The 18,676-nt window shown below is 39.1% G+C and overlaps 1 protein-coding gene across 6 annotated transcripts in view; it reads left to right on the top strand.

Annotated features, from left to right (window-relative positions):
- The window catches only part of NBEA (neurobeachin), an 881,324-nt gene that overhangs the window by 589,915 nt on the left and 272,733 nt on the right, over positions 1–18,676 (top strand). The gene's annotated exons all lie outside the window — the stretch shown is intronic.

The following is an 18,676-nucleotide window of genomic DNA, read 5'->3' as shown; positions in this document are numbered from 1 at the left end:
CGATGTGCACAGGAGCCTCGGCTCTCTGGGGACTATCACTCCTGATTGGCTGAGATAGCAGCAGGAACCATTGTTTCCCACTGCAGTCAATCACAGCCAGTGAGCTAGTGAGGAGAGTTGGGGGGGGGGGTTTGCGCAGAACAGTGGCTCGGGAGTGAGCCTGCTTGGGTGCCCCCGTAGCAAGATGGGGGCACCCAAGCAGACAGCACACAGCCACTGCTCCCAATCAGATATCCATGTGTTTACTAGCCCCCTTCCTTTCCCCGAATGGGCATGGTGAGCAATCGGTACTGATTGCTTCTATGTCCATTCATCACGGGAGCATAGTATTTACTATGACTCAGTTTTATGAATGAATAGTAGTCTCTATACAGAAATTTCTATTCATTGATATGCAAAAAAAAGTACAAAATATTAAAAATACAATTTTAAAAAATGAAAAATATAAAAAATTAAATTGAACAAAACAAAAAACAACATAGTAAGGCGTCGTTCACACAGGGCATACTACAGCACATGCCCCTGCAAGGCCCTGCGTGTGGATGTACAGATGTTCTGTGCATCTCCATGCAGGCAGTCGTGTTGATGTCAATTAGGATGTAGCAACTGCACAAACACAGCCACTGCTCCCAATCTGACATCCATGTGGTCCGGGTGCATGTCCCTGAGCTCACACTGAGTTCGTGACCATACACCCACACAGATGTCAGATTGGAAGCAGCAGTTGCACCCGTGTGACCGCTGCATCCCAATTGACATGAATGGGACTGCCTGCACAGGCATGCACAGTACACCTGGGTGGATAAACACAGCCATCTACGGACATACACTTTAGCATGCCCAATGTGAACGAGGCCTTAGTAGCAATTTAGCAGACATTTTGTAAGATTTATGTTGTGTTTGTGGGCAATAATGATTTTAGTGTATCTTTTGTGAAAATAACACGTCTAGAAACATTTGCACAACTATTGCAGGGCCTAAAAAATCAGTAGCACTTTTTTTTTTTTCTTTTTTTAATTTCTACTGGTCGTGTGCTTTCAGAATAATATGTATGGTTTGGGGGGGGGGGGGTCTTTTACAAGTTCTGAAAGCTGCAAGTGAAAACTAACCTCCAGATTTTTAGAGTAAATTGTTTTTATTTACAGTTTAGCTCACCAGTTTTCACCATTTCACAATTTAAAATTCACAAGTATTTAAAATTTACAAATATTTATTAACTAAGTACAGTTTTACCTTTTGTATTTAGTAGAAATTTAGCAGGAATTGTGTAAGTTTTTTTTGCCACATACTGTATGTATCCACTTATATTGATTTTAGTGTATTTTTACTGAAAACAGCGAATTGCTAAACAATTGTGCAGATATCCCAGGGCCTAAAAAAAATAATTAGCACCTTCCTTTAATTCTATTGGTCATGTGCTTTCAGAAAATGTATGGTTTGGGGGGTCTTTTACAAACTCTGAAAGCTGCAAGGCAAAAATGAAATGTTAAAATCGCAAAAATGGTCTTCGGGCCTGAGTTTAAAAGTGGGCTTAGCAGCGAAAGGGTTAAGCCCTGTACACATGATGAGAATATCGGAAGAATGATCATCTGCTTTTTCTGCATGCTAGTCCCATATCAAAAATGAATAGGTTATTAAAGTTACGAAAATTCTCGTACGACAGAATAAACATGCGGAAGTGATGTAACGTATTGTATTTTTTTTTTTTACAAAAACTGTACTGATTAAACAAAAATTGTTTGCTCTGGTATTGTATGAGAAATATTTTCGTGCTTGTCCCTTCGAATAATTTCGGGTGAAAGTTGTGTACTAACGATCATATTATTTTACGATCACTTCAAAAGCGGTATTTTTTTATGATTTTCTGAATGTGTGTACTAGGTTTTAGTGCACAGCAAATTATAATGCAGTAGATTTCTACCGGAGCAATCTGAATTTTTCTGTACATTCAAAAAAAGGAACACTAGTGCAGCCACCACACCAGAGAATTGGTAAACTGGAGTATGTACATTTTGGTCTTGGGTTTAACCCTTTCTGCCCACTCTAGTATCCCTTTAACTGGGCTTGTACCCCCAGCAAGGAGGGGGAGATTGGCGGGAAGGTCTGCATAGCCATATGACCACTGTGATTGGCTATCATAGTGATCACATGTTTAGGAGCCACTCCCGCTGGTCCCTGATCATTTGTACAGACAGAGAGCTGTCTTTGACAGCTCATTCTTTGTGCAGTGAGTTTGCACAGAAACTCCTGGTACTCATAGACGAATATCTGCACCGTGTGAGTGTTAAAGCCCACCCTCTTTGCCACTACACATATGCATTACACGAGTGGCATGAGGTTAAATATACTTTATCAGATCAGCCCTAATAAAAGTAATCTGTTGTCAGGGAGCTAAATAATACACAATAGACAAAAGGTTTACAATGCATCATAGTGTAAATTCCAAAGGTATCAGAATAAGAAAATTAAAATTATTTTATGAAATACGAAAATTACAAATTTGTATTTGAATGCAAATTCACTAAACAATGCATTTTCCGTTTTTCTTGTCTCATGATTATTGGCTGTAGTGTTCATAGTTCCAAAGGTTAGCAAACTACAACCAGCTTGATTGAAAACAGTCTTTTTGCTTTCAGTGGTTTTCTGTTTTGATTATAGCCATTTATAACAATTATCAAAAGATTAGCCTGTTCCTGGAGAATATTATGGAACATTTTAAAAGGATTATAATAGAGGTTTATTGGATTTTACACAAAAAGCATAAATTGCTGTTTTCTGCTTGCAAACTGAAGATTATTCACATTTTTGTTTCAAAGTGTGCAAAGCCTCATGGTCCTCCAAGGTCGGTTGAGGAATTCAGAAGATTTTGTGTTTTCAGCCGTACTTGTAGCAAGTATTGTTAAACAGTATATATGATTAGTATATTACTCATGGAGACAATAACTTACAGAAATGTAAACACATGTATACTTTTTAATATGCCAATGTAAAAAGGTTCAGAAAAAAATAACTAAAGCCGGCTATAGGCAGTTCCAATCATGGTTGGACCATGGACCAGCCAAAATTTGAACCATGTATAGGCAGGCTGAATGTACCCACGGTGGTTCTTGACATCACTTTCGGTTCTGTGTCCCTCGGCGATCCTGGAACTGGTGTTCTCCAATGAAGCGCGGAAGTCTGGCTTGTTGTCCGGTCTTGACTTGTTCCAGTGCTGCAAACCACTGCTGATATATCATCTTAGAGTGTTGATGATCCTCATGCCGAACTTTTTTCATACTTAGAAGCGATTCATCTATGGAACCATTCATTGATGGTTTATTAAATTGCTTTTAATACTACACTTAGTGGCGCCCCCTTGTATTCTTTATTTTTCACAAAATTGAACCTTGAATACCCTCCCTTTGTTAGAGATGCCCGCAAACAGAGGGTACACTACTACATATTTTGGGAATGCCTGGCCTTACAAAGCTTCTGGACTGCAGTGCTCAATACGATTCACCAGGTGGCGGTTGTGTCTCTTGTGGGCCATCCAGCGGCCTGCATGCTGCACATTACCCTGATGTCTGTAAAACATTACAAAAATTCTCCTCTTAAACTCCTTCTCAATACAGCAAAGGTTTGTATACCAGTAATGTGGAAGCAATTTCCCCAACTACTCTTAAACAATGCTTAGATCAAGTTAATGGCCCTAGCCAGAGAACAAACAGAAGAACATTTCATAATTTGGACCCTGTGGTTCCTTTACAGGGATTCTGGCTCCATGGAAACAGGCACGTAGGCCATTCCTTGGGGTGGGAAAACGTGGCAGATGTCCCACTCCAAGGAATGGTGGGGCAAATAGGGCTTTCTTGCAGTGGTACATTCTTCAGGGGTTTTTTTTATCCCTCTGGGGTCTATCTTCAAAATCTAACTTTTGCTGTCAGAAAAGTAGGAAATAGGAAAAGTATGTTTCCCCACTTTGGCTTACGAGTGTTAAAGTGCTTGTAAACCCTTACATATACCTAGTGAATTGACTGGCCTCAGGCGATGCAGAGGGATGAAACAAATCCTCCTACATAAGTTGTTCCTGTTTATCTGCAATATTCTCTTTTCTACATTTGTTGAAAGTGTTGAATTTATAAAGATTGTAGGGCTGTCAAAATAAAGGGGGGCGGAGAGCTGAAGGCTGAAGTTATACTCTGCAGAACTCATTGAGGACCGTTTTAATTGCTGATTGGAAGGAAGAGACCCCCCACCTCCACACAGCTCACAGGAACAGTTCTAAGGCTGTCAATCAGCTGGAGGTCCTTCCCCTGTCACAATTTTTATCTTGATGTCCATCCTCCTTCTTTGCAATAGCCCGGATAAAATGCAGACTTAAACTACAGCAATTTTACATCTGATACAGGTGATGTATCTGGATATAACTATTATGTCTCTATAGAGCGTTATTACATTTATTGTAATTAGATCAGTGAAAGGTGATTTCTCATTGGTTGACATGGATTATAGCACTTTTTATTGTCATTGCTGCCTTAATGAATAAGCTAAATTGTGTTTGTAAGTGTATATCTATCTACAAGAACACTTTTTCTGCTCTGCTTCTATATATGTCTATCCAATCCGATCTTCTACCCCTTAATAAGTAGAAAAAAAAAATAAGGGTGCCGGTTCTCCTCAATTTTCAGATTTTCCTTCAGCCACACCTCCAAAATAACTGTGATTGAAAGAAGGCTATCTAATGTGAAAAGAAAAGTCCCTGCTGTTTTTATGAGTATACTTTGTTTCTGTAGGAAAAATGTCCTATGCACAGTCTGAAAAGAGCTTTGTTGAAGGTCAGGACCCTGGAATTAGGACCTCTGAATAGTGAGTCCTGACCCCTTGTGTCTCGTCATGTTCCTGTGTCGATGGCTATAATACTTAAAAACGTCTTTCTTTGCAACGGAAATATGAAGTTGATTAAGCTGCTAGTAAGTGGGTATGAGAGCAGTTAAGCACAGGCTATAAATCTTGCCTCACAGCCCTCTGTCTTTATATTGTTTGGCTAATAATATCTGTGTACATGAATCCTGAATACTGGTATGGCCTTGAGACTGTAATGTAGTTCTTATGATTTGTTATACTATGTGTTTATAAATTTGTTGTGTGCAGTTGTAGTATTTAAAATACAAATGTAACATTTTTGAGCATGTCTAAACCCAAGAACAAATATTGTACATATTGCAGTTTATCGGGTTTTAGATGTGATGGCTGTATTTGGTTTCACTTTTCAGACATTTTCAGCATGTACAGAAGATTGGTGGTGGTGTTCCTGCTTAAAATACAGTGTCCTTGCCATAAATTTAAAAAGCACAAAAAATTTGACCTTTATTGTGCAGACTACTAGTCCCATCAGTCCACTATGTAATGGAGATTAACAATGGCAGATGTGTTTGAAGTTCAGCCTGTGTGACAGCCATTGCTTCCTATATGGATCCAATAGAGTGTAGATATGAAGGGACCTGAAGTGTGTTATTTGCAGAGATACCAGATAAAAATAAAAGGAAAAAATAATACTAATGCAGCCACCACATCTGACTGGTAAATTGTAATATATGTTATGTTTTTTTGTTTAGTTATGCTTTAGGTTTACAAGATCACAGCCTACTTACACAGCACTCTAGCCTTCATCTCAGGATTTGATCTGTGCACAAGACCTCTCCACAATTCTCTGTGGTTGTTGGTAATTGGATTATGCAAATATACAGTTCTGGAGTTCAGTTTCTGCTCATCTAAAAATATAGTGGCTTTAAGTGTATTCATGTGCTTTTCAAACTATGCATCCCACTATAGTCTCCTGGAAGTGCTGTGATGGGAACTGCAAAGGACAAAGTTACCCACATCTGATAAGGGTTGGTATGCACTATGTAGCTTTTGTGGCTGGTTTATGTACCTATATAGAAAGCAACTAAAGAATAACTGTAGGCAAAAGCTAAATATGCAGTTGAAATGCCTATAGATGAACTGTCTTATCTGCCAAATAATTTGTTACGCCAGTTTTCTAATCCCTACTCCTCTGTCCTGCCAGATACCATTGCCAGGCCCTGATCATTTACTTTTTGCTTCTGTCGTTATGTAGTCAAAGCAATACTGTGTCATCAAAACTGTGATTGTATAGTGAAGTAACACAATCTGCTGATGATGTAATTTGTGCGCCCTCTCTTCCAATTTTAGCAGGTTTTTTTTTGTTAGGGTCATAGTGCCATAGAATACATTAAAGCGCAATTGGCTTACAGTACTGCATCTATCTTACTAAGCCAGAACACTGATGTGTAAGTGATAACAGGAAGCTAGTATAAAGACATTTTTTGTACATATACCTTCTCTTCAGGGGTCTTTGATCTGTTCACGTGACATGCAGGGCTCTTCATTGCAGCATTGAAGTTTATGTAAACCTTTACCTTGTAAAACAACCTATTCAGTTTAAAATAGAAATGAAAGGCAAAACATTTTTTTATAGATATAAAAAATATTATAAATACCTTTTTTGAGTGTTTTATAAGTGATCACATTCCCCCTAAGCTCCTTATGCAGCTAAGAACATAGAGCTGGGGGAGGAGAAACAGCAGCATACTGAACTTCCCAATGAATAACTGTACAGTGGGGCGTGTCAGCAGAAGTCTGATTATTGAAGAGCACACAGAGTCCCAGCACAGCTAGAAAACTGCCCACGCTTTGCTCTCATGCTTAGTGTGGTCATTTTTTTTAAAACAGGAAGAAGCAGAGGGACTGGCAGGATCACCAGGGATTTCACACAAAGGAAGCAATACAAAGAGAACAAGATACTTTTTCATATACAGTGAAGGAAATAAGTATTTGATCCCCTGCTGATTTTGAATGTTTGCCCACTCACAAAGAAATGATCAATCTAAAAATCGAATGGTGGGTGTATTGTAACACTGAGAGACAGAATAGCAACAAAATATTCACAAGAAATGCATGTCTAACAAATTATGCACTGATTTGCATGTTCATGAGGGAAATAAGTATTTGATCCCCCATCATTCAGCAGGATTTGTGAATACCAGGTTTCTTTCATACAGGTAACAAGCTGAGATTAGAAGCAGTCTCTTAAACCTATTCACAGGAGCAATCAAACAATCAGATTCCAAACTCTCCACCATGGCAAAGACCAAAGAGCTGTCCAAGGATGTCAGGGACAAGATTGTAGACCTACACAAGGCTGGACTGGGCTACCAAACTATCGCCAAACAGCTTGGTGAGAAGGTGACAACAGTTACTGCAATCATTTGCAAATGGAAGAAACACAAAACTGTCAGTCTCCCTAGGTCTGGTGCACCATGCAAGATCTCACCTCATGGAGTGTCAATGATCATGAGAACAGCGAGGAATCATCCCAGAACTACACGTGAGGACCTTGTCAATGATCTCCAGGCAGCTGGGACCACAGTCACCAAGAAAACAATTGGTAACACACTACGTCGACAAGGATTGAAATCCTGCAGTGCCCGCAAGGTCCCTCTGCTCAAGAAAGCACATATCCAGGCTCGTCTGAAGTTTGCCACTGAACATCTGAATGATGCAGAGGAGGCCTGGTTTAAAGTGTTGTGGTCAGATGAGACCAAAATCGAGCTCTTTGGCATCAACTCAACTCGCTGTGTTTGGAGGAGGAGTAATGCTACCTATGACCCCAAGAACACTATCCCAACTGTCAAACATGGTGGTGGAAACATTCTGCTTGGGGGTGTTTTTCTGCTAAGGGGACAGGACAACTGCACCGCATCAAAGGGGCGATGGACGGGGCAAAGTACCGTCAAATCTTGAGTGAGAACCTTCTTCCTTCAGCCAGGGCATTGAAAATGGGTCGTGGATGGGTGTTCCAGCATGAGGGAGCTGAAAGTTTGAGTTGCCAGACGTCAGCCACCAAACCTTAATGACTTGGAGAGGATCTGCCAAGAGCAGTGGGCCAAAATCCCTCCTGAGATGTGTGCAAACCTGGTGGCCAACTCCAGGAAACGTCTGACCTCTGTGATTGCCAACAAGGGATTTGCCACCAAGTACTAAGTCATGTTTTGTGAAGGGGATCAAATACTTATTTCCCTCATGAACATGCAAATGAGTGCATAATTTGTTAGTCATGCAATTCTTTTTACAATTGTTACAATACACCTACCATTCGATTTTTAGAATGCTCATTTCTTTGTGAGTTGGCAAACATTCAAAATCAGCAGGAGATCAAATACTTATTTCCTTCCCTGTAAGTACATGAAACAGCAGGCATATATCTGGAATATAAAATGTTAGGTTTACATACTCTTTAAACTAAGTGCAGGGACTGTGATGATGCATCTCTAGAGATAGGTAGGGTGTCTATGACACATAAAAAAAAATGCCATGTTCCTCGATATAATTCCCTTTGCTTCAGAGGGTGTGCGAACACATGAACAATGTTTCATATTTGGTGGTCCTGCCCGATGGTTATGGATTAGGGTATACAATTTGATCTATTCGGTTACACATGTTGACTTGCGGAATAACCCGAGCAAAGTTCTTCTTCATAGACTGTTACAAGAGATACCATGCAAATCTAGGATGCTAATTGAGTTCTTCTTTATGGCAACCAAGCAAACCATAGAATGTGCCTGGAAATCCCCAACACTCCATTTTGTGAAAGTGAAATATAGAATGCAGGGCATTTTATTAATGAAAAGCTGACAACAGTATTGAAAGAAAAACATGGCCAATTTCTGTCGATGTGGCAGCCCTGGCTCGACTACCAACTAGTCTCTAGATTTACAACATGACTAGTCCATTTATAACCAGTATCCCTGCTATTTCCTCACTTGGTCTGTCCTGAAACTGACCCGCATCCAGATTCACCTATGACGAGAATCCCCTCTTCCGTACCTTTCTTCTTTTACTTTTACCTCCCTTGGTATCTTTTCACAAGTCCTTTGGTTCCCTCTTCACTATAAGTCACCAAAGGACCTTCCCTCTTCTTTTTCTTCTGGAGTTTTGACCTCAGCGGTCACTCACCATTACCAACAGGCATGCCTACAGTAGGTCTGATGTTTATGGTCAAACACCTAATCAGCATGCTTTTAAGACTACCTTCCTTCTTACTCTCACTTTTTCTGATCAAAGGGTTGGGCAGGTTTGTCCAACTATCAAAAGCTATACATCACACAACCCAAGCTATAAGACATAATATAGATGACCTTATCTTAATGAACCACAACGGCAACCCTTTTTATCAAGCTGCTATTGTTTGAAACCCTGCGCTGGTCCATGTTGTTGCCCCACTTCAAATATAATATATCCATTGATGATTGCGTTTATTGTACCTTTGTATGATTCACTCTGATGTGCCACCAAAGCTCTTTTGGTACCAGTAATGCATAAGCCATGATGCAACGTTGAAGTTACACCCATGCTGGCAATTCACCTTCTGATAGTGACCCAATTATATAAGTGTAGCTGAGGAAATTACATGATGCAGGTGTGCTCTCTTTTTGTTTTATTTTTGGTGTGTCCTTTTCAGCCTGGGCTCACAGGAAGTGGGTTGAATGATGCTGGCTGTCCTGAAGAGGACAACAGAAGAAATTATGCTGGCCGTAGATGATTTTTTGGGTTTTTTTTCAGCCGTCAAGCTGAATGACAGAAAATTAACAGATTATCCTCCTTCCCCACTGGGACATTGTATTCTGACAGTGGGACTCCTCAGCTGTCAGAATACCCTGCTCATTGGTTGCAGCCGCTGGTCGACAAACGTTTTCCAACCTCCCCATTTGACAGTAGTTGACCATTAGATCTAAGAGGAAAACCTTTACATGGATCTAAATTCGGCTGGTCACTGCTGAACTGGGTGAATTTTGATCCATCTATGGTCAGTTCTAGAAAAACAGTGTTCACCAGGACAAGAAGCCATATTATACTGAAGGAGAAGCCCACATTGGCTCTTATCTTTTCCCATTTTACTTTTCCTTTTTTTTTGGCTTTATGCCTACATTAGATGGGTTTCCCATTAATAGTAGGAAAGGAAGAAGTGTTGGGAAATTTACCCATGTATACAACAATGAAAGCCTACTAAGGTTCCAAATCTGTCCAAGATAAGAAAAAAGGTTTTGCCCAGAGCTCAATATCAAACTTTTATGCCAAGAAAAATGAATCGGCCAATACATTGGTAGCTGATAAATGCTTCATCAACATTTCTGCAGTCATAACTTTTTTTTTAATTTAATGCAGACGTTTTCCAACACAGAAAAAGAAAAAATAAAGCCTGCCATAAGGCCGACTGAAAAATGACTTGTCTAAATGTTATATTCCATTTCATGGGAACATATGAATTCATATCAACACCTGTGATGATAGCCGCAAGTTGCTGTCTGTAGTAGTGTCAGGTTTAAACTAGGTTTACAGGCTTTGGGGATTGCAATTAGATATATTTTCTCATTGAACTTTCAGTGTCATGACTTTTATCTTTCAACTATAAGTAAAGCTTTTCTTTCCATTGGTTTCCATTTATTTCTGACCGATGAGAGAGATTAGTAAAATATAGCATGTTTCAGGTTGATTAGTGATACAAAGTGAAAAGATCAGTTGTTGGTGAAATCCAGACATGCTGACAACTGAAACGTTTGCTGTTTTGTTTGAACTAAAACTTTGTATTTCGTAAGTCCATACACAGATAAACAGATCCTGCATCTCATAGATGAAATGTTCATGGCAATAAATCAGCTTACAACTGTCATCTCAGAGTTCCAGTTTGAAAAAAAGGAAGAACCTTGTTTATTGCAGACAGTTGGGGCACTACTGCCTTAAAGTGGAACTAAACCCTCCTATCCTTTACAGCAAAGGATGCTGCCATCTTAGCCTCTGTTTGATCTGCACTTGCTATAATGCTGCATATGTGATCAGCTATGACACCAGCCATTTAATGGCTTAACAGTTCCGTTAAAAGTACAAGCAACTGTGACAGTTAAAGCTAGTGATGCACCAATATATTGGCCACAGAAAGCTGACTTCAATGCAAAATTGTTTTCCATTGTCTTCAATGCAAGATTCTATCCCATTATCTTTAGTGCAAAATCCCGTCCCATTATCTTTAGTGCAAAATCCCGTCCCATTGACTTCAGTGCAAAAGCGCGTCCCATTGACTTCAGTGCAAAAGCGCGTCCCATTGACTTCAGTGCAAAATCGTGTCCCGTTGACTTAAATGCAAAATCGCGTCCCGTTGCCTTCAGCACAAACTCGCGTCCTGTTGACTTCAGTGCAAAATCTCATCCCATTGACTTCAATGCAAAAACGTCCCCTATTGACTTCAATGCAAAAACACCTCCATTTAAGTTTTTTAATTTTATATATTGAATTTTATTTTCTGTCCAATGTTTTTGTATTAATTTCAATAAAGATTTGTTTTCATTACTGAATTGTATTTTTTTAAATTCATATTCATTTAAATTCATGATTCTAATTAAAAATTCAAATATAATACAATTTTATATATATATAACAAATATATATATTTTTAAAACTGTCCATTTCGGTTTCGATTTACGTTTTCAGTCCAGAATTTTCATTGCAGTGCACCACTAGTTAAAGCTATGGGTTTAGTTCCACTTTTCGCTGACCACATACTGTTCAGTCTGCCTATACAATCTCCTTTAGATCTATCAATCAGCTATGTTTTACAAGGGCCTGATTTGATACACATTGAACAGATTGTTTGTCTAGCCCTTGTATTGCATTGTTTTGGTAAATCTACTGTAAATGAGCTTGTACAGTCAGATTGTATTGTTCTCCATTTCAGACTCAAAAATGAAAAGGAAATAAAGATAACTACACTTCAGGATAAAAGCCACCATAAAAGTTTAATAACCATTCCAGTGCAACTATTTGAACTATGCCCTCTTAATGAGCTTGTCTATGGAGAGTACTCCACAAATTAAAATCAATACTTATTGATTTATAAATGAATACAGAGCTCTAGTAAATATACTGTTTGTAGATCTAGAGAGTTCACTTACTTTTCTTATGCCATTGTTGTAGCAGTTGTCCTTTCTATTTTGTATTACAGTGAAAGTGGGTTGCATCTTATTTCTGGGGTTTTCTGTAATACAGTAAATGAGATGGTAAAACAAGATTTGGACCTACCTATAGAAATACAGATCAAAGTATCCAATACAACTCATTTGCAGTACAGTTTGTAATAGATTTCGCCTTAGCAAGGATGACCAAATCTTTCTTCATGCTTCATCCTGTGCCAAGCTTTTAACGTATGGTGGACAGTGCATATCTCATACATATAACAGCCTTGTACAGTATAACTACATAATCCATCCAGACCATTCAGTTTCACAGTGTCTATCTCTTAGAACAGCCTTTCTCAACCAGTGTGCCCAGGCACCCTGGGGTGCCTTGAGGTTCCTTAAGGGGTGCCTTGGCAAAATTTAAAAAAATTGCCCAAAAGTTGTATACAAGTCAGCGGGTGGAACAAGCCTGCCTTTTAGTTACACAAAGTCACAGGTTTTCATTGTGCACCATTATGACCTTAGAGCCGCCTGAGTCCTAACAAGTGATGACATCATCATTTGATAAGGAGGATGTCAGCTACCTGCACCGCATCCTTGTTTGACCCTCCCCTGCTCCTCTTCATCAGCAATGGGGTCATACTAGCTCAGTGATGGAGAAAACTGAGGGGGAAGAGTAACACTCAGCACCAGTGTGCAAAAGTGTATTTGCTTTGGAAGAATAAATCACCTCCAATGTTGGGTGTCCTATGTGTGTGGATGTTGCTGCGTTATATAAAACTGAATAGTTTTTCATATTTTAGAATGGGGTGCCTCGGGACTGTCCATAATTTTAAAGGGTGCCTCAAGGCTGTCCAGAATTTTAAAGGGTGCCTCGGGACTGTCCATAATTTTAAAGGGTGCCTCGGGACTGTCTGTAATTTTAAAGGGTGCCTTGACTGAAAAAAGGTTGATAAACACTGTCTTAGAAGAATGAACGTATTGTAATGAATCTGCACTGTGATAAATGATGCAGCGCCAGTGATTATAACAAAAACACACAAGAAAACAAATAAGTAAATGGTGTTCAATGTGGCAAACATGAAGTCTTTCAAATCAAATGCCATATATATTCAGATAGAAAAGATTTTCCACCATCCAGCAGATCCTGGTAGTGTAACTAAAACACTGAGTGCCACCACCTTAACTCCTTCCCGCCCAGCCTGATGTTGGCTGACGGCCGAGCGGGATCTCTATTATCCTAGAAGGACATCATATGACATCCTCCCAGGATTGCACCTTGTGTGTGCCCCACAAGCCTTGGTTCGGCGCAGTCTGTCACAGGCTGTGTCTACCGGGCACAGCCAGTGACCGATCACTACATCAACCTTCTGCCAGTGTCATGTGATCACTGTGACCAATCACAGCAGATCACATGACATTTGTAAACAATGATTGGCTTCCTTTCATGCTGTTCATTGCATACAACTGTGCAGCTAGCTGTGATTGGTCACATATACAGATTGGGCCAATCTGTAGCATTTGGTCAGCTGTGGCCAATCACAGTAGATCACAACAAAAACTACTCAATGAATTTGTTTCATTCAGTAAAAATGCTTGCTTATACCAATGAAATTCGTTGTTGTAAGCAATTGTGTGTAAAAATAAAAATCAAATCCTGATCACTTGCCCAGAGTAGTACAATGTTACTATGGTAACTAGGGATGAAATAATTGATTAGTTGGTCAAACAATTAGTTGGCCTGCATACAGAATGCATTATTTGTTTATATATCAGAAAATAAAGTGCAGTACACATACAGCTCAGTACACAATCCATACATGTCAGTAAGTGCCACTGAACTTATGTGAGGAGCAATGACGTCCTGGGCAGGAGTGGGAGGTGATTTATAGTGATTCTAAAGACAAAAGTTTTTTTTTCTTGCTATAGGGGCACTGTATTCTACAATATCATTGCCCAGAGCAGGTAAGTATGCAAAGCAGGGAGAAAAACCAGTCACATATTTTAGTAAAAGCAGCACATATTACACATTGTTAGGCACACAGTTAACTCCTTGATTGCCCCTAGATGTTAATCCCTTGCCAGCCAGTGTCATTAGAACAGTGTTTAGTATTATCACTGATTACTGTATTAGTGTCACTGGAGATGTCAGTGTCCGATTTTCCGCCTCATTATCACAGTCCCACTATAAGTCGCTGATCCCCACCAGTACTTGTAAGATAAATAAATAAAAATTCCAATATATACGCCATAGTTTGTAAATGGTATAACTTTCACACAAACCAATTAATATACACTTATTGGGATTTTCTTTTATCGAAGACATGTAGCAGAATACATTTTGGCCTAAGTTTATGAAGATGTGATTTATTTATTTTTTTTATTGGATGTTTTTTATAGTAGGAATTAAAAAACCCAGTGGTGATCAAATCACTCCAAAAGAAAGTTCTATTTGTTTTAAAAATATATATATAAATTTCATCTGGGTACATCGTTGCATGACCGCACAATTGCCAGTTAAAGTAGTGCAGTGCCAAATAGCAAAAAATGTCCAGGTCATGAAGGGAGTAAAACCGTCCAGAACTTGAGTGAATAATATTATATTACAGCCCTGTCTGAAATTCTGCAAAACAGTGTTTAAGGTATTTTACATTTTTTGTTCTTTACATAAAAGTTTTGATTTCTGAGTCTGATGATATGTTCCAGATTCAACCTCTAATAGTATATACATCTCTTCTGTCATTCTCGGTGTGGATTAGATATTTTGTTCCCCAAACATATAGCTGGGTATTATATTTTATATTTACCACTGTGTGTATATATATATATATATATATATATATATATATATATATATTTTATTTTTTAAAACTTTATATATTAACTAAATTATGCACCAAACTTTTTTTTTTTTGAGGTTTTTATCCAATTAGTTGATTAAAACAATAATCGGACAATTGATTGATTGGGAAAATAATCGTTAGTTACAGCCCCTAATGGTAACATTGTATTGCTCTGGTCACAGGAATAGAAAAAAGAATTTAAAAAAAAGCAATTAAAAAAAAAAAGTTTAAAAATTTTTTTTTTTTAAACATACTGTCGCCAGTCAATGTCCCTGATCACTGCCACACCAGTTATATGATGGTGCTGTACTGCAATGGTGATGTTATGACAAAAAAATTACAACTTCAAAAAACTTGCCATGCCTCTTACTAAATACTTTAGACTGTCTACTTTCCGAAAAGTGTTCATTTGGGGGGGGGGAGGTATTTGTACTGTCCTGGCATTTTTGGGCCTCAAGAAATGAGATTGGCTGTCCTTACATCAGGATTTATCGATTTTTAGACTTACACTATAGTTTGTGGATGCTGTAACTTTCTTACTAACTAAATAATAAACACTGATTTGGTTTATTTTCACCAAAGCAATGTAGTAGAATACATTTTGGCCTAACTTTGTGTAGAAAGATTATTTGCAAAATTTTATAGCCAAAACGAAGAAAAAAAGTATTTGGTTTCCAAATTTTCGCTATTGGGGCACACAAAGAGGAGGAGCCAAGATCATCAGTGGGGGGCTGGAGAAGAGGAGGTTCGGGGCGGCTGTGCAAAACCACTGCACAGAGTAAGCGAGTATAACACATTTATTCTTTTAATTTTAAAAAAATTACCTTTTAGTAACTTTTTAGCCAAAAAAAAAAAAGTTTGCTTTAAACATTTGGTTAAGGAATGGACTTTCCCAAACAAAAAACACATTTGCTTTAAAGTAAAACTAGCAGCATTTTGTTTTAATTTTAATACCTGTGAACAGAGCTAGGCCTGATTTTCTGACTTCTCACAACATAACATTCTCTAGCCTAAACAGAATGTGTTTAACCTGCTTGCACCTATTTTCCCATAGTGCTTTGTTGTCTTTAGAAGCATTTAAATTGTACTACAACAATGTTAGTGACTGGTTAATAATTCTTTGGAACAATTACCACCCGCTAGAATATTTTTGCACTTCTAATTCCATGTTATTAATAATGAATAAAATTGCAGTTTTCCTAGCTCGCTGGGGGCAGTAGGGAATCATTCCAATGAATATTTCAGCATGTTATTTTAATCATGGTTCCACCATATTCATGTGTGTCATATTTTATGCTTATAAATTCCAGGCTGCCGAGGGACCCCATAGTCATTAAAAGGCAAACTGTTTATTGGAAGGTTGTTCTTTGATTTACAAGCCCTGTTAAAACCACTGTAAAAGAAAGCAAGCTGTGTGTCATTAATACTTGTAATTTGATGCAGCATTAGTAAATGGGCTCCTCATGATTAATGCTTTTTAGCAGTACGAGAAGTCATTTAAAGCTGGCTACCTCAAGATGTTTAACAAGTAAATACAGGGCCCCGAATCATAAACTGAAGTGTCTTTATTTTGCTTATTGGTTTGGATATATAAAAGAAGAACTCTGATCCACTACATGCTGTCTGCATCTAAACTGCCTACTTAACATACATGACACTGGTGCTACATACTGTTCCAAAGGACAGTGATGGCCATGTGTCGCACTGCCCTGAGACTAGCATAGCACCTTAGAATCTGGCTGCCTACTTAACATACATGACACTGGTGCTCCATACTGTTCCAAAGGACAGTGATGGCCATGTGTCGCACTGCCCTGAGACTAGCATGGCACCTTAAAATCTGGCTGCCTACTTAACATACATGACACTGGTGCTCCATACTGTTCCAAAGGACAGTGATGGCCATGTGTCGCACTGCCCTGAGACTAGCATGGCACCTTAGAATCTGGCTGCCTACTTAACATACATGACACTGGTGCTCCATACTGTTCCAAAGGACAGTGATGGCCTTGTGTCGCACTGCCCTGAGACTAGCATAGCACCTTAGAATCTGGCTGCCTACTTAACATACATGACACTGGTGCTCCATACTGTTCCAAAGGACAGTGATGGCCATGTGTCGCACTGCCCTGAGACTAGCATGGCACCTTAGAATCTGGCTGCCTACTTAACATACATGACACTGGTGCTCCATACTGTTCCAAAGGACAGTGATGGCCATGTGTTGCACTGCCCTGGACTAGCATGGAACCTTAGAATCTGGGCAATACTGCTTTGATTTGTAAGAGTTTATTAAATGTATGCTGAGGTTTTCCTGTTATAGGGTAACCATACATACTTCTGGTATCAAAGGATTATTATCAGTTTCTCTTGCTTGCCAGCAACTAAAAACTATGTAGAAGTGAAGCCAAGCATTAGAGAAACCGTACTTGCATCACCTGAAAGGCAATGACATCAGCTGCTAGTCAGTTTGATAGACTTGTATTCATAGCCATTGATTTCATAATGTTTGCTCCTTTCTTCCTGCAGTGCAGTTGTGCTAAGGGTTGACCAAGTGCTCTCAGCAATCTATTGACTGGTCAGACACACCCCTTCTCTTCTATGTAATACAAGTCTGTGTGAGGACACTATGGATGAGGGGTGTGGCTATTACTCAGCTATGCCTGTGCAGAGCACTGCAGTGTGAGGACAGATAGCACATTTTTAACTAAGAGAGAAAGTAGAAAATCATAACAGAAGTCAGTTAAGGACTATAAAGAGATAACAAGTTGAGATACTTAATGCAGGTTCCAAATATACTTTAGGAATGCAGTCTGCACTTCCACCATGGATACCTTGCTTGGGGGAAATAGTAAACTGGTAATTAAGCAGTGGTTCATATTCTGTGCATCATTCCTTCTTGTGCAGAAAAACTATCCTTCCACTAATCTTAAGCAGGGCCATACATGAATCTCTTTTTTTTTGGTCAGCCGGTGGGCTGTGTTATTGTGTGCTGACAATGGGGACTCCTTCACTCTCAGAATACACTGATCATTGTTGCAGGCGCTGATTGGATACAAATGTTCCAGCAGTCTCTTTGAAGAGATGTTGATCAATAGATCGACTTCTCTTGAGCTGGAACGCCATAGATGGGTCGAAATTTTGCTGATCCCTGTTGAACCGGCCAAATTTTGATCCATCTATGGCCAGCTTTACAGGACCCAAGACAGGGCTCATATTCAGTGTGTTTTTTTCTTTTTTGAAGAAAGCTCTTCACAAGAAAACTGCATTTTGGCTGGCTCTGGTGGGTCCTTTATGTAAATTATACTTATCTATTCTACCTATGCTATTCATTTTGCTTCGGTTTATTTAGTCACAGACCTGGAGTAATTGTTCTGACCAGAAACTGTGACTTGCATTTCAAATTATTTGTTCTGCATTGTTGACTTGAGGTATTGAATACAGGAGAATTAGCAAAGACAACCAGCAAACTAGCAGTTTCATCAATACTGCAATGACAGCTCAGGTACTTTCTTTACAATTCTTTAGTGTGCATTATAGGAGTGTCTTCAAGCATTATTATTATTACAGGTACTTATATAGTGCTGTTAATTTACTCAGCGTTTTACAAATATGTCACATTCACATCAGTCCCTAACCCTCAAGGAGCGTACAATCTAAGGTTCCTAACTCACATTCATACATACACATACTAGGGCCAATTTAGACAGGAGCCAGTTAACCTACCAGCATGTCTTTGGAGTGTGGGAGGAAATCCAAGCAGCCACAGGGAGAACATGCAAACTCCAGGCAGGTAGTGCCATGCTTGGAAATGGAACTGATGAC

The sequence above is a fragment of the Staurois parvus genome, unplaced genomic scaffold, assembly GCF_062004578.1.
Source record: "Staurois parvus isolate SC_StPar_1 unplaced genomic scaffold, SC_StPar_1.0 ptg000544l, whole genome shotgun sequence".
Lineage (NCBI taxonomy): Eukaryota > Metazoa > Chordata > Amphibia > Anura > Ranidae > Staurois > Staurois parvus.
Note: the sequence above shows the minus strand (reverse complement) of the source record. Positions and strands in the feature narration are given on the sequence as shown.